Raw genomic sequence first — 16,318 nt, forward strand, 5'->3', positions numbered from 1 at the left:
AGAGTAGGAAGGTTACCTTTGCCCACAGGAAGAGGTCACTTTGTGGGTGTAGTCACCCTAAGGTAGATGATCCATCGGTTACTACCAGGTACTCCCCTAAACTCCCACTAAATACAGTATTTAGTGGGCTTCCCTAAAACAAGAAATTAGATTCCAAGGACAAAAGATACCAGCAACAAAGAAGACCCAAGGCTCGAGTACTGAAGTCCTGCTACACCAAGAAAAGGTGCCAACCCTGCCTGCTGCACCCAGGACTTGACAACCGCTGCTGAGGGGTTGCTTGTATGTTGCACGGACTTTACAAACCCCCAGAGGATGTCCACTCTTTGAAAATTGCCAAAGATCTCCCTCCACAGTGAAGGCATCACTCTACTACAACAAGGAATCAAAGACTAAATGAATGCCACGTCACTAACTGGCTGCTGACCAAGGAAGCGGATGCTGCAGTCAGACCAACCCCCAGATACAATGACCGTGAGGACAAACACTGCAAGTATGCCAAGCTTGGTGGCCCTGCGCCCTCCAGTGGCCAAACCAAGACCCTAGATACTGGTCACCTCACATTGGGCACCAAGACGGACAGTCCGCTCTAGACTGCAAAAGAACCAGGAGGAAGCCCCAGTTTAGGGACTTCAGAAACCACTGGGACCTCCCACCAGAGTGCCCCTGCTGACCTACAAGCGACCCTCAAAGTGATCTACCTCCTGCTTCCAAGGGCAACTTTGCGCACAGCTCCTGGCTCAAGGATTCGCTCTACACCCGGCCGTCCTGTGCCCTGCATCTAAGATCCAGCTGTGCTCTAAGAGTCCCCCACCCCTTGCGACTTCGACACTCCAAGGGGACCAATTGGACTTACTTTAAGTCCACCTGTGCAATGCTTTTCCAAGTGGTCCCCCGCATTGGCCTGGCATGAGCTCCAATGATGTTCTGGAGCTGCTCCAGCCGAAATCGGGAGCCAACCAAACTTCTCCAGCTGGTCCATAGTGCCCATCAACGACCTTGACACACCTGCAAAAGGAAACATTTTGCCTGAGTTTTTATGCTTTTTTTAAGTGTTTCTCTATTACTTGCTATGGTGCATAATTACGCACAAAAACACTATTTTTAATAAAACTTCAAAAATTCATAACTTAAAAAGAACTTACCCGATTTTGATGATCTTGGTCTTAAAAGTCTAAAGTATTCTTGTAAAGTTTTCTCCAGTCATTCTTTTGAGTGTGTGGTCTCATTTATTGACACTGTATGTACAACAAATGCTTTGCACTTCTCCAAGATTAGCCTAACTGCTTGACCAAGCTACCATAAAAATGAGAGCACTAGGTGGTTTAGTTTTTAACTTTGTAAACCAACGTGTGGTTGCCTGGACTCTGCACAGTGTGCCTAACTTTGCACACTACATAGAGAGCCAGCCTCCTACAATCTGGTTGCACTGGACCGGGAGAAAGTCACAAGTTAAGGCCGACCATGATGAAGCATGGTCCGGCTACAGAGACCTAGTTAAGCCCTCTGAGAAGAGTAATTTAAATCCTGGTTGCGGAGTGTTGCGAAGTCTTGCATGGAATATGCGCCATGCAGCCGAGGAAATGCGTTGGTACAGACGAGTTGTGAAGCTGTAATGCGAGATCCTGCATTACATTGAGGATCCAGTAGAAGTTAGCTTGTGATGTGAAGTCCAGCATCAAGGCTGCATTGCGCAGTCAAGGCAATGCACCTGGTCCAAGGGGCTGCAAGACTGAAATATGAGAACCGGCTTTGTTTTGAGGCTGGAGTTGATGAGAGATTTGCTATGTGAGGGCCTGCATTGAGAAGGCGGAGCTCAGTGGCTATTCCGATGCGGGCTGTGTGGTCGATGCGGAGTCCTTACACTGGAAGAATCCTCGCTGCAGAGGTGATGTGTTGTTTCTGCTTGGGGTTGCAATGCTCAGGAGAGGAGATGTGTTGGTTCTGCTGGAGCCACAAATGGGCTGCCAGAGCACCTTTAGGCTCTCTTCCAAGGGTCTAGGACTGGGGTGACACCACCTGGCAGGGTAGAACTCACAGACGGCATAGTACAGGTGCAAGGTTCAAGGTTGTTGGAGCCCTCTGTCCCTGAGGCTCTAGCCAGGAAGCCAGACAACTAATCCTAGGAGTCACTCTGGGTTCTGGGCTCAATAGATGCGGGTCCAGTCCTTTTCACACAGGCAAGAGGTCAGCAGGTAGCAGGTCAGCATGGTAGTACTGCAGTTCTTCAGAGCAGCAGTCCAGCAGAGTGGCAGCACAGCAGTCCTTCTTCCTGGCAGAGTATCCACAGGTCCAGAAGTGTACTGGAGAGTTGGTGTCTGAGGTCCAATATTTATATGCGCTTTCCTTTGAATTGGGAGAAGCTTCTGGAGGTTTCCCTTTGGAGTACACAGGCTTCCTGCCTTCCCTTCTCTGACTCCAGACTAAGTACAGGGAGTATGCAATTATATGGAGGGAGAAGACAGCCTATTCAAGTGTAAGTAGGGCTGTGCCCAGCTCCGTCCTCCCGTCCTGCCTGTGATGGTCCATCCAGGCACACCCAAGATTCCTATTGTATGTGGCTGTCTAGGAGGAATACACAAAGCCCAACTGTCACCCACACCCAGCCACGTGACCCAGAGACAGGCTTCAGGCATTAAATGGCTTTAAGGAGAAATATGCCAACTTTCTGAAAGTGACATTTTTTAAATTATAATTTAAAATTCAACATCACCATGAGAGTGGATTTTTCCTTACAATTTTAATTGCACCAAACATGAACTGTTGCCTGCTCCCATTTGGAAATTATCACTTATTAAATGCAATATTGTAAATTCCATGTTGTCATATGGAAGAGGTAGGCCTTGCACTGGTGAAAAACAGATTTAAGAGTGTTTCACTACCTGAACATGTAAAACTTAAACATACATATCCTACTTTTTAAATAAACTGCACCCTGTCTCTGGGCTGTCCAGGGCCTACCCTAGGGGTGACATATGTACTAACAAGGAAGATTTGGACCTGGCAAAAGGTTTGTTTTGCTAGGTCGAAATGGCAGTTTAAAACTGATCACGGTTTGCAGTGGCAGGCTTGACACATGTTTGAAAGGGCTACTTAAGTGGGTGGCACTATCAGGTAGCATTTGATGTACAGGCTTCGGGTACATGTAGTACCCCTTACTAAAGACCTATAGGTAAATGAAATATGCCAATTGGGTGTAAGCCTACCGTGTTATAAGAAGAGTGTGTAACCATTTTAGCACCGGCTAGCAGTGGTAAGGTCCGAAGAGTCCTAAAGCTGGCAAAAACAAAGTCAGCAAAACAGAAAGATTGAAGGCAAAAAATGTAGGGGGAAAACCACACCAAGGATGCCAGGTGTAACAGTGTGCTATGAATTTAAACTTTATATAGCTATCAAAAAGCATGTGGAAAATTCTGCTGATTTAAGTTTTTCAGAATAGGATGGGATATTTGCCAGACCTGTTAAATATCATTACCGTGAGGTATTTGCCAATATGGAAGTGACGCATAACTTCAAGAATCGGTATTTAAAAGAACACATTCAGCATGTTTTGCCTTTTTCTGGTTGTTTTCCACTGATAAGTTTGACCTAGCTGAATGTACAATGGGAAACGGTGATGGTGTGATAATTATCACAAAACTCATAATGCTAATCCCTGTGTAAACAGTCCGCCTTCCTCGTTCTTTTTTCCTTAGTTTATTTTTAGAGGACCCTAAAGCTGCAATTTGCAACCAGGCTGTCCTTTCTTGATAATGCCATTTTGCACAATTTTTATTTTTATTTTTGAAATTACCACCCCAAGGTATGTGTCTACCATTTTGGAACAGTAAATTACAAAGTAAAAAACAGATGACTGCTGTTGTATCTTGCACATGCATATATCGCCGCACTGGACACAGCTATTTTCGTTGTGCCCGTGCTTTTCATTTTTAGCAACAACCTTTTTTTTTACTTTTGCTTTTAAAAGGCAAGCCCTACAGTCCTTGCCAATGCTTGTTGTTAAATAGCCTTAATTCCAACCGTTAGCATGTTTCAGGCGCTCCTTAGCGGTAGCAGAGGAGGGGTCTGAGGGTAAACTGAACAACTGAAATGTCCAACAGCAGTCCCGGGGACTAACTTTCCCCCCCCCTGAATCTTTGAAATCGGAGCACACACTGCTTTCCAACCACACTGGGATGAGTGCACCCTGCAGGGCTATCTCTCCAAACAAAGGCCTGATTAGTATTGCACTGTCTGATGGACCCCACCAGGATGTTGCTCTTGGAAGTTTAGTGAATTGACGCAGCTTGTCTTAGTCCCGAGGAGAAGTGGAAACGAGGGCGCGTCTCGTGGGACACAGAGAAAAGAGACCACTGCCAATCCCGAAGAAAATCTTTTCCTACACGCCTCAAAGTGTACCTTTCTCCAGTGGCGGCCGGCAGCTTTAGGAGGGAGGGGGGCGGGCGTGAAGCACACACACACTCATTCTTTCACACACAGACACGCACATCCATCAACAACACTCATAACATTCAAACATGCACGCACGCACCATAAATTCATTTTAAAAGTTCACACACACTCATTCTTTCACACACAGACGCACGCACGCACATCCATTAACAACACTCATAACATTCAAACATGCACCCACACACCAAACACTCATTTTAAAACATCACACACACACACTCATTCTTTCACAAACGCATGCACGCACATCCATTAACACTCATAACATTCAAACATGCATGCACGCACCAAACATTCATTTTAAAAGATCATACACACTCATTCTTTCACACACACACGCACGCACGCACATCCATTAACAAACACTCATAACATCCAAACATGCCCGCACACACCAAACATTCATTTTAAAACATCACACACACACACTTACCTTCAGCCTCAAGGTCCCAGGATGGTTGGGACTGCTGCCTTCCCAATGTGGGAAGGCAGCAGTCCCAGTCTCGTCACAGAGTGGGATGTGGTCAGTGAGACTGCTGACCCCACCCCACTCTGTGACGAAGTGTCACTGATTGACACTCGCCCATGGCGCTTCAGGGCTTAAACCTAAAGCACCCAGGCCGAAGTCAATGGGTGACGCTTTCCTCGTCACCCAGGGGAGGGCCTCGAGGCACCTTTGCTGAGCCGAGGAGGTCACACCCATAGGAGCTGTGACCTCCTCAGCCCAGCAAAGTTCAGCTCAGGCAGCCAGGAGTGTACTCAAATCGCGCATGTCTGCTCCTGGCTGCCTGACCTGAACATGAAGAGTGTCTGTCAGGCTGACCTTTGTTCAGCCTGACAGACACTCTTCATGAGGGGCAAAAGGTGGGGGGGCATGGCCCCTCCTCCCTAAAGGACGGGCCGTGCCTGCCTTTCTCATCGGTGTCATGGCGTTGCAGCTGCAACTTTTCATAGCGTAAAACACAAAAAAACAGACGGCAACAATGAGTGAGGCCGAAGTTTTTGGGAGAGAAATAAGTGCAATAAGTTTAATGAAGTACACGGTTGGTGAATCTGGAGCAATCCAGTTAACCAAGACAATTCATTAAAATGTCAACCGTCCTCAGAAATCCAAAATATTTGGGAATTATTTTACATTCAGTTTGTTTTCCGGGTCGAGCGCATAAAGCGCTCTGTCCCTGGTGTAATCTCTCTATGGGCTTTTCACCACACCCATGTCACGCCCATCAGTTTGGTTGGTTTGTGGGCTTGCCTTTTAAAATTTGTTTGATTTCATTAGTGAGAGGCATGCGTATGTCATGCCTTTTCTGGTGTTTAGCCTGCCTCGAGCATACCAGCCAACTACTGAAAACATACGAGGCTCAATGTTTTTGGTATGGTTTCTGGACTACTTTTTCTTTTTATTTCCTACGCAGAACGATCTCACTGGACAGTAGTCGAGCGATTTGCATGGCATCGACCTTTTTACATGGATATTTGCACTTTTGCAGGTTACATGGATAATTGCACTTTTGCCGATACGTTTCACTGAGAGCAAACTTCTGTTTCCTTTGGTGTGTCTGCTTTGCACTTATGGCGGCCGTCTGCTCGCTTATGTGAAACTGATTTACTTTTCATTTTCAGTTTATGTGGCAAGAAAAAACTGGTTAGGAATTTACAACGCTAATAGCTTTAACTCGAGCAAATGCGAGACCCATTGCATTGCAAATGCTTGTTTGAATATGTTTTTTTCACCGCCCCGCCCCATTGCCACTGCAGGACCGTGCCACAAATGCTCAGGATTCCAGCTGCCACTTAAACAGTTACTGAGCGCTGTTGCGTTCATCTCAAGGTCCACCGTGATTTCAAGTCAAATGAGGAATAAACGTACATATACCTCAATTAATCTTTCAGGGCACCTTTTGTGATGAATGATACATCAGGATCACCCTTTAACTCTGGCTTGCCTTGTGGTAGCTTTCTGTGGCAACCAAGGACTCCCTCCCATCCCGCCCCCTGAGAGGTCACATGTCTCCAGGTTACCCTCCCCCATAAGGGATATGACCCCATCAGGGGAGGGTTACTTATCTATATCTACTCTCACAGCACCATGTTACCCTAAAGTCAAACTAGGGAGGAGACTTGCGTAACCTTGATAGGGAAGAAACTCAGTTGTTGTCCTAATTTCACCCTACATGGGATACGCCAAACTGCATTTCACCCTCTTTAAAAAAGTAGGTTCCACATTTTCCCCATAATAACACATTTTTGATTAACTTAGCTTGAACATCTAATCAACACACCCACATTTAGACCAGTGCAAGCAGTCTGCCAGCCTCAGTCAGCAGACACATTTCATAGTGCATTTAGCCAAAATGTTTTAATTTACAGTTGGCATCAAATAGAATAGAAAAGGCCCCTTCAATATGGGATGTCTGTGCTTGAAAAATGCTTTATTTGGCTCCATCCCTAGCCTACGCATAAAAAATTAGTAACTTCTATCTCCCACAACTTTTCCAAATGTACATTCCTGTTGGGATTTCTTCCCCTTTCAGCCCTACTGCCATTTGTTGATGTTGGTTGTGGAAACTTGACCTACAAATCTCCATAAGCCGTCCTTGTCCTCTCTTCACTGTCCTGGGCTCTTCCCTGTCTAGTTTCACCTGCTCTTCTTGAACCCATTTCCGGACCTACAGAACCAACCTCAATCTCTAGGACATACATGTATTTGTATATTTCCTGAACATCTTGATAACCCTCCACCATTTTGGAATTGTAGGCCTTGCAGCCCTAACTGGAGATACAAGTCCTTCAGAGTCGATTGGCTCCTAATACTCCCAACCTCAAAGAGCTACCTTGTCTGCTTAGTGATCTAGTAGTTACCCTCCCGAAAAACAATATAATCTCAACAACAGTCCCTCACCTAAGAAGCCTCTTTGCCAATGGAGTTTTCTTGCCCCACCTTCAAATCCAAATTCCAGTTTCAGGTTTGGAAAAAAGGGCAATATAACCAAAAGGGCCTGCTGAGAAATCCACTCGTCCCCCTGTTCCAATGGAAATAAATATTGAAAGTATTTCTCCTCCTTGTGCCACTCTATCGCCACTCCTGGGGTGGCATACGTTTTTGGCAATGCTTCAGGTTTACGATTTCTCGTAAATCTGGGACAGTGTCAAAAGCAATGGGTGTTGCATGGAAACACCCACAGCACCACGCATTGCTCTTCCGGCTGCCACAGAAAACTGTGTTGAGGGCCCATATTTACAATGCGGTGTTAAGCCATGCAAACTGGCTTATCACCGCCTTGTAAATATGGAAATGTGCACAGCACCACCAGAGCGTCTTTAAAAGTGATGCTTCGGTAGCGCAAGGACCTCGTAAATGAGGCCCTTAGACTATTTGATCCCTAAATTAATTAATCAGTCACAATCCGGATTTGTCAAAGGTAGATTGGCTTGTGATAATGCTTGTCTTTTTTGCCACATAATTAAGAAAACCTCCCTTCCCTTATCTCCAGCCACCATAGCTTTTGCTCTGGATGCTGAAAAGACCTTTGATAAAGTTTTCTGGCCCTTTTTTGAGGCGTCTTTGGACTGCCATAATTTGGGTGACTCCTTCTACTTGATGGTTATGTCCCTCTATGCTGCCCCTATTTCTAGAATACTAATTAGCAGGACTCTCTCTTTCCCCTTCTCTTTACATCAAGGCACTCGGATGCCCTCCATCTCCCCTTTTGTTTCTTATGGTGATATATCCTCTGTTGGTCCTGATTAATGAATCTCCTGATATCAAAGACGTCTCTTTTGGATTGCATGCATTTGAAGTTGCTGCTTATGCAGATGACATCCTTATCTTCTTAGAGAATCCTGACAAAACAATCACAAAGGTAATTTCCCTGATTTAATCTTATTTGAAATTTCTAAGCTACACATTAAATGGAGACAAGACAGAGGTCATGCCTCTCAATATCCATTGTCATTCTTCTTGTATTAGACAGTTTGGTCTTCATTGGCAATCAAAAATGATAAAATATCTTGGTGTTTGGTTTTCTATTAATCTCTCAGGTTCATTAGCTGTTAATAATAATAAGACTTTAGATAAGATTAAAGATTTGCTATCCTCCTGATCACCAAAATATATATTGTGGTGGAGAAGATTGGAAACTTTGAAAATTATGATTACACCACTCGAGGTTGTGGTCTTCCTAACTGGTTTGAATATCAAATAGCCTTTCTTGTTGCTCGCGGTGCTTGCTGGTTGGACACTAAGGGCCATATGTACGAACACTTTTTCCCATAGACACAGAATGGGTAAAAACCTTTGCTACATCTGGCCCTAAGTCCACTACCACAGTTCTATGGCTTTTGATAGCATGCACCTTATCTCACCATACTCACTGCTTGCGGCACCAGCAATGAATCCTTTGATGCTATCTCATTCCACCCGTATCTTCCTTGATACTATCCGTGTTTTCAAGATGGTAGACAAATCTTTGCTCCTCATCCTATCTAAATCCTTGGCTCTCTCTTTATGGAATAACCCAAAAACTGCAACCACAGTCCCTGCTAAAGTGGGCCGCTAAAGGCATCAGTGTGGTGTCCGACCTGATGGAGGATGGCATCCCTCTATACTTTGCCTTATTCCAGGAGAAATATACCTTGTCCAACTTGGATTTTACAGATTTCTAAAAATAAAAGCAAAACTGTACAATTTAGATGCATTGCCCCATTCACGTCTCCTCTCTTTTGTTCAGCTACTGAGTAGAGGTGGTCATGTTGGGTCAAATATATACAAAGTTTTCCATAAGGCATCAGTGGCATCTTCATCACCCATTCAAAATATGTGGTCCAAATTTCATCAAACGTCAAGTCTAACCTCCCCCCCTGCCATTCCGGACTCAAGCTGGCCACATTCTGCTAAAAATCTTCTTAGTAATAAACTGATTCCTTATTTATCTCATGCACATTTCTATACAGCACATCTCCTATGTTGGATACCATCTAGAATGTTCAAGCTAAATCTGATTAAATCTGTTCTTCTCTGGTCCTGCAAAGAAGTAAGTGGCAGTGCTGTTCATATGTTCTTGTGTTGCAAACATTGGTCTACTTACTGGATTGAGGTTCATGATTGACTCACTAATGTTTTTGGGGTTTCCTTCCCTCTGAACATCTCACTTGTCATGCTGGGCCCATATGCACTAGACCCCTCTCTGAATATACCTGATAAAAACATGGCAATAATGGACTTCTGTTGACAGTGGCGTTTAAAGTTTTTTTATTAGATTGGAAAACGCTAACTAATGTCTCCTACCACACATAGTGGTCTTGGGTCACTTACCTTAGAAATACACATAAACGTTTGTCAGTCTCTTCCGAGTGTGCTGTTCCTTCACAGTCGATTTGGCATACCCTTGATAACTTTAAGTCCAGAGCATAGAGGCCTCTCGCTAACTATTTGGCTCCACGTATGCTTATGGGTTTATCCAATCCCCCCTTAGCATACATTTTTCCTTGGCGGTAACCCTTTCTCTTATCCTTCCCACCCCTATCATTTTTTCTCTCTCTACTTGTCTCGCTGCTTTCCTACTGTTATGCAGCTCATACTCTGATGGCCTAACGACCTATTGTTTAGGTTTTTATCTGATATACCTCCTTTTTTGTATCATGCTTTATTCCATATTGCCATTTAGCCCTTGCAATATCCCCAATATGATATGTACTTATGAATTATATTTATAGAAGATTATGGTAGCGTTCTTATGTACATGGCATGTACCTTGAGATAAGCCTTCTGGCACCTTATGGTCAATTCCTCATGTTTATGTTGGATCTATTTTTATCAATACCATTTTATGTATATGCAATCCTCACACTTGGGTGGCCTTTGATATATGTATATTATACCTTTTTTAATTGCTTTTTGTATCCGCTAAAAGGTTGAGTAAAATTTTTGGAACAAAAAAAAATAATAAGCTTTCCCCTTTTTCTGTATAGATAAACAATGGTTAGTTCCATGTCTGACCTTTAACTGGGACTAAAAACCCAGGTCACTGAGAAAGGTTAGACAGGCTCCAATGAAACCTCAAGGAAAGGTAGCTTCAAAGTTTAGTAACCAATGATAGAAAGTAGAGTATGTTCAGAAGGGAAGTGGACAGAAGCTGAAAGGGAAAGCACAATAAAAGTTAAGAGATGAAGTTGGTTACGAAGTAAGCAGCAGCAAAGTATCTGAAACAGCATAAGATGTTGCCAGGCACCTATGCTAGTGCAAGAGGAGATTCTACTACCAATTCTACTTCTGCCACTAAGGTCCCACCCTAGAACCTGAACGATTAACTTGGCCTAAAGAAGCAGCCTCCTAGTCCTTGTCCTCCATAACTTCTATTGCTGAACTCTCCTGATTTTAACAGATGCGTGGAAACCTCCCTGTTGTTTTGTCTCGCTCAATCTTGCATTCCTGTGGAACCAGGGATAAGTCCTCAACCCACAGGCCACTATGATTTGAGCACACCAGCATGTGCTGTTGGCTGTCGGTGGCAGACACTGTCATTCATTTTTGAGGTCTTGGATTTTATTTTCTACTATCTGACTTTGACCCAGAGCAAGAGTAGTGATGCACACCATGTGTGCTTCATGGACTGAAAGAAAAAGGCAACATACCCTCCACAAAGAAAGTAACATTCTCACATGTGATAATCCCAACAATAATTCTTTCACCTCACCTCTCTCCTTCATGCAGAATAACTGCTTTCTGAGCCTGTGGCTCCCCACTCAGCAGAACCCAAAACAAACATCATGCACACAACCTGTATTTTAGCTATAGTTCCCCTTTTCAAATAAGGACAGATTGAGTAGCTGGGCTTAAAACTGGCCGGTGCCAACCACCTTTAGTTCTACTAGATTTTTACAATGTGAGTCTAACGTTTCCACATTTGGGATAACAACAGCTGGGAAATGCTTCTTTGTTACTGGAGCAGCCCCAGGTCTAACAAATCTGCAATATCTGGGTGGCCAAAATCATTGCATCTTGGCCACCAGTAGGCCTGTGCACCAGCTGAGTAGAGATGACTATAGGAGAAATACATGTAGTCTCTGCTTGATTGCCATTTTTCCTCCTAGTTGGGCCTAAATCAGTGGAAGCCTAGAGAAACAAGTTGCTAGCTGCTTGCCTTGTGGCAAGAAAGGAAGCCTATCTATGTGTCAGGGGAGTTGGATAGTGTCTGCTGCAAGGAGTGACCTGAACTACAAGACACAAGCAAGTCATTGGCTGAGTCGGAAGAACCCTACTGTGGACACTTGATGGAGAAACTGTTGAGGAGCCACAGGGTCACCCCAGCCTTGCTAGGCAGGAGGAACCCAGGAATAGCTGATTTATCACCTTCTTGAATCAAGAATAGCTCCGCCATGGCCGGTCCCAAGCCCAGCTGCGAACTGGTGAGGGTTATGCGTGGGGCTAGCTACCCCACAATAGAAAAAAATCCTAGCTATAGAGACGTCAACCAAAAAAACAAAAGACATTCTGGCCTTGGGGACAGTGGAATCTCCTTGATAGAGATCTATGATGCCTTGTGGCGAAAGTTAGAGGTCCCGGGAAGCCACAAAGCCGATCCACCTGCTTTGGACCAAGACCATCATGTTCGGGCCATGGAACATGAGGACCATGTACAAGACAGGCAGCACAGCCCAAGTGGCAGCAGAGATACAAAAATACAACCTTGCCCTCCTTGGCATCATTGAGACCAGATTGACACAGTCCAGAGAGAAAAGACTGGCCCCAGGAAGAATGCTGGTGTTTTTTGGACACGAGAAAGAGAACGCTTAACATGCCCACAGTCCCAGAATCTCCACAGCAACCTCCTGCATTAATGTTATCCAGTGCTATGCACCTACAAATGACATCATGAAAAGGAAACAGAACAGTTTTACAGCTAGCACAAGTTCATCCTAGAGAAATGCCTTGCGACATCACCAACCCAATGGCGTACCTCAATGCCAAGACTGGAGGCAACAACGCTGGGTGAGAAGAAGTCACGGGTAACCATGACCTTGGCAACATGAATGAGAATGGTAAAAGGCTTGCAGATCTCTGTGCCCTCAACATTCTGGTGATAGGTGGCAGTGTATTCCCACAGAAAATACTACACAGGGCAATGTGGGTGTCACCAGACCATTCAACAGAAAATCATATCGAATATGTCTGCATTGCCAAGAAGTTCTGGAGGTCCCTACAGGATGTGAGAGCGACATGAGGAGGGGACGTGGCATCAGGCCATCTCCTTGTCATAGCCAGGCTGAAGCTAAAGCTGAAGAAAGCATGGATGGAACTGACAAACCAACGCCAGCAATATAACACCACCCTCCTCAAAGATGCACAGCAACAGAGAGAATATTCAGTCACCCTGAGTAACAAGTTTCAAGAACTAGAGGAAGACAGAGACCAGTAGAAAGTTAGTGGGAGAAGATCAAAGAAACAATGATATTAACCTGCCAGGAGGTACTGGGTCCCAAGAATCACCAGGATAAAGAATGGATCTCCACTGAGACTCTTCAGTTGACACCAGCCGAACAAGAGCAGAAAGAGTGAAAGCTTAAGGCAAATGCACCAAAGCCAAAAAGGAAGCAATGAGAAGCTTGAGAGCAGACAAGCGAAGATTCATCAATGGTCTTGCCACAGAACCCCAGGAAGCAGAAAGCCATGGAAACTTGAAATACCTCTGGAATATAGCAAGGAAACTCTCCGCCAGGTTCAGCAAGCCAGAAGAACCTGTTAAAGACAAAGCTGGGAAGACAACCATGGGTAACAAAGGCCAGCAACAAAGATGGGTGGAGCAATTTGAAGAACCACTGAACCAGCCCATGCTGCAGTCTCCACCAGACATACAGCCAGCTGAGAAAGACTTGCCAATCGATTGCAGCAGCCCAACCAAGGAAGAAATACTGCAAGCCATCAAATGTCTGAGAAATGGGACCGCAGAGAACCTGACAACATTCTTGCAGAGGCACTGAAGGCAGACATTGAACCATCAGTAGAGATGCTCTACCCCATGTTTGGAAAGATCTAGGAAGAGGAAAGGTTCCATCAGTCTGGACAGAGGGATATCTCATCAAGATCCCCAAGAAAGGTGTCCTTAGTAAGTGTGCAAACTATGGAGCGATAACTTATCTATCAACCCCAGGCAAAGTGTTCAAAAGAGTAATTCTGAACAGAATGAAGGAACAAATCAATGGTCAGTTATGAGACCAGCATGCTGGCTTCTGCAATGATAGATCCTACACAGACCAGATTGCAACACTGCGCATCATCATTGAGCAGTTGATGGAATGGAACTCCCCCCTCTGTGTCAACTTCATTGACTATGAGAAGGCATTCGACAACTCGGACAGAGAAACCCTTTGGAAACTCCTTTGCCACTATGGTTTGCTGGATAAACTTGCAATAATTATCAGGAACTCATATGAGGGAATGATCTGCAAGAAAGTCTATGGAGGACAACTCATGGAAACCTTCAAAGTGAGGACTGGAGTCCACAAAGGTTTATTGTTCTTGCCTTTTCCCTTCCTGCTGGCCATAGACTGGATCATGAAGACATCCACAGCAAAACGAAGAAATAGGATCCAGTGGATAGGACGGAGCTCGAAAACCTGAATCTGCAGATGACCTGGCCCTACTCCCCCAAACCCATCTGCAGATGCAAGAGAAGACTGGCAATGTGGCAGCCACATCAGCACAACTTGGCCTCAACATCCACAAGAGAAAAACCAAGATCCTGAAGGTCACAACTGCAGTCACTCTTGCACATGATGCAATTGAAGAGGTTGAGGTCTTCACCTACCTGGACAGTGTCATAGACAAGTAGGGCAGCACAGATGCCGAGGTCAAGGCAAGAATCAGCAAAGCAAGGCCTGTCTTCATTCAGCTAAAGAAGATCTGGAGCTCCAAGGACCATACACTGCAAATCAAGATCCATGAGCCAAGATTTAACACCAGTGTAAAATCGGTGCTCCGAGCAGGCGTCAAAAGGGGGCATACCATTATTTATAATGGGTCCCTATGTACTCTGCAGGAGTAGCGCCAAAATGTTGGCACTACTCCTGCAGAGTACATCAATAGCGTCATAAATAATTATGCTATTGCCCCCTACCCTGCGCCATGGTGCACCGTATTTTAAATACGGCGCACACATGGTGGTGGTAGGGGGGTGCAAGGAAAGTGACGCTGCATTAGGTGCAGCGCCACTTGTCTTAAATTTGCCCCTTGTTTTTAGCATTTAGCTTTGTTTTGCGAGCACCACTCTGGTCACTACAGGGCCATGAAATTTTGTGGATGGTTACACTGTGTCACTGACTTTACAATGCGTCCCTGATGATGTGGAAAAATAATTCTTTACTAGGCACACAGACATTGCAGACCTGTCAGCAACAGTGACAGCTTATACAGTTCTAGCAGGGCCATCACGTTAGAGGCTTGCATCCTTGCAGGCTGCCTTTATCCAGGGCCCTACCGACTGAAGGTGGAGCGTTCCTGGTAACTCACTTCATAGCTTCTCACACAGTGCGAGCCAGTTTCGTTGGATTTGCCAATGTCTTTTTTTTAAATGGAGGAGTGTTCCTTTTGTATGAAAATCTAATAAAGAATCTTCAGAAATGTCCTTATGTTTGCCAGATTATATCCAGCTAGACAAGGAGTCCATCATTTTCAGGGAACACAGGAGCAGAATGTATGCACCACTTGTATAGATCAACAAACCTGCTATGGGATTTACCCATGTCTTGGATATTTTCTACTTTTTCACACCCATTCGTAAGCTAAGTGTGGGACTATTATGCAGGGATTTGAGCAGCATGGCATGAGTGGTGGGGGAATTATGTAAATTGTCCTTGGGTTTCATGTTTTTAACAAAAACAGCGATTTGTTAATACATTTCTCAACGACGCCCAAGAAGTATATTTCACGCCCTCTGACCATTAGTAATGGTCAAACACACCTCCTTGATGTTGTCAGAATAAAGAATATTTCTACAAGAGCCACGATTTTTTGTTATACTTTAGCTCTCCAGTTTCCCCGCTGATAAAGAGGGTAGCCCTAGTTCTTTACACTGGTGCTCACTGGGGCTGAGGTGGTTTCGGCCCCTTTATGTGGAGGGAGAATGAGACCCCATAGGTGGCAAACCTTGCATTTGTAATGAATCATGCGAAAACAGTGGACACAACTTTGTAGGATGTGAGGGAAGTTTTGTGGCAAATGTAGGGAAGCGTCATCCACATGGTTGCTTAAACTTATTAAGGGCTTGCCAACGCGCCGAGTTAGGAGCACTCCAAGTTCGATGTTTAAAAATAAAAGTAAATGAAAAAGGTTTTGGGTGCTCCGATTGCATGCTTGCCTAATGCATCAGTGGTTTTTAGGACCGCCTGACAAACGGCGCACTTGTTAGCACATTAGGTCAATAATAGTGGCCAAAACCACAGCTACAGGGCCCCAGTGTTCGGTGATGGCCAGTGGGGTAATGCAAAATAATGTGCCCACCCCGCAGAATGTGATATGAGCCACCCGAGTCTCCAATATCTCACAGGCATACATTGACGTTGGGCTGAATGAGGGTCTCCTGAGTGTTTTGGGCCGCTTGAATGGTTAGCGCCTCTCCTGTTCCCCAGGGGTTGCATGGGGCCTATGCAATGCCCCATGATAAGGCAGGAACATTTTGTGGTTTGTATGATCTGCACATCACATGCAGTTTACATAGACAGGGCTAAAAAATGTGCGGCTACCTTGATGGGAAACCAGGCCGCCCATTCTCCTCTAATTAGCTATGTCAACGAGGAGTGCTTGAAATGGAAAAATAGAAGTGCAGGTACTCCCTATACCAGAATAACTGCTTATTTCTGAGAAGTGCTG

The 16,318-nt window shown here is 44.8% G+C and overlaps 1 protein-coding gene across 3 annotated transcripts in view; it reads left to right on the forward strand.

The window, feature by feature from the left end:
- ABCA4 (ATP binding cassette subfamily A member 4) overlaps positions 1-16,318 on the forward strand; it is a 1,046,570-nt gene that overhangs the window by 420,408 nt on the left and 609,844 nt on the right. The window lies entirely within an intron of this gene.

This window comes from Pleurodeles waltl, chromosome 4_2 (assembly GCF_031143425.1).
Source record: "Pleurodeles waltl isolate 20211129_DDA chromosome 4_2, aPleWal1.hap1.20221129, whole genome shotgun sequence".
Taxonomy (NCBI): domain Eukaryota; kingdom Metazoa; phylum Chordata; class Amphibia; order Caudata; family Salamandridae; genus Pleurodeles; species Pleurodeles waltl.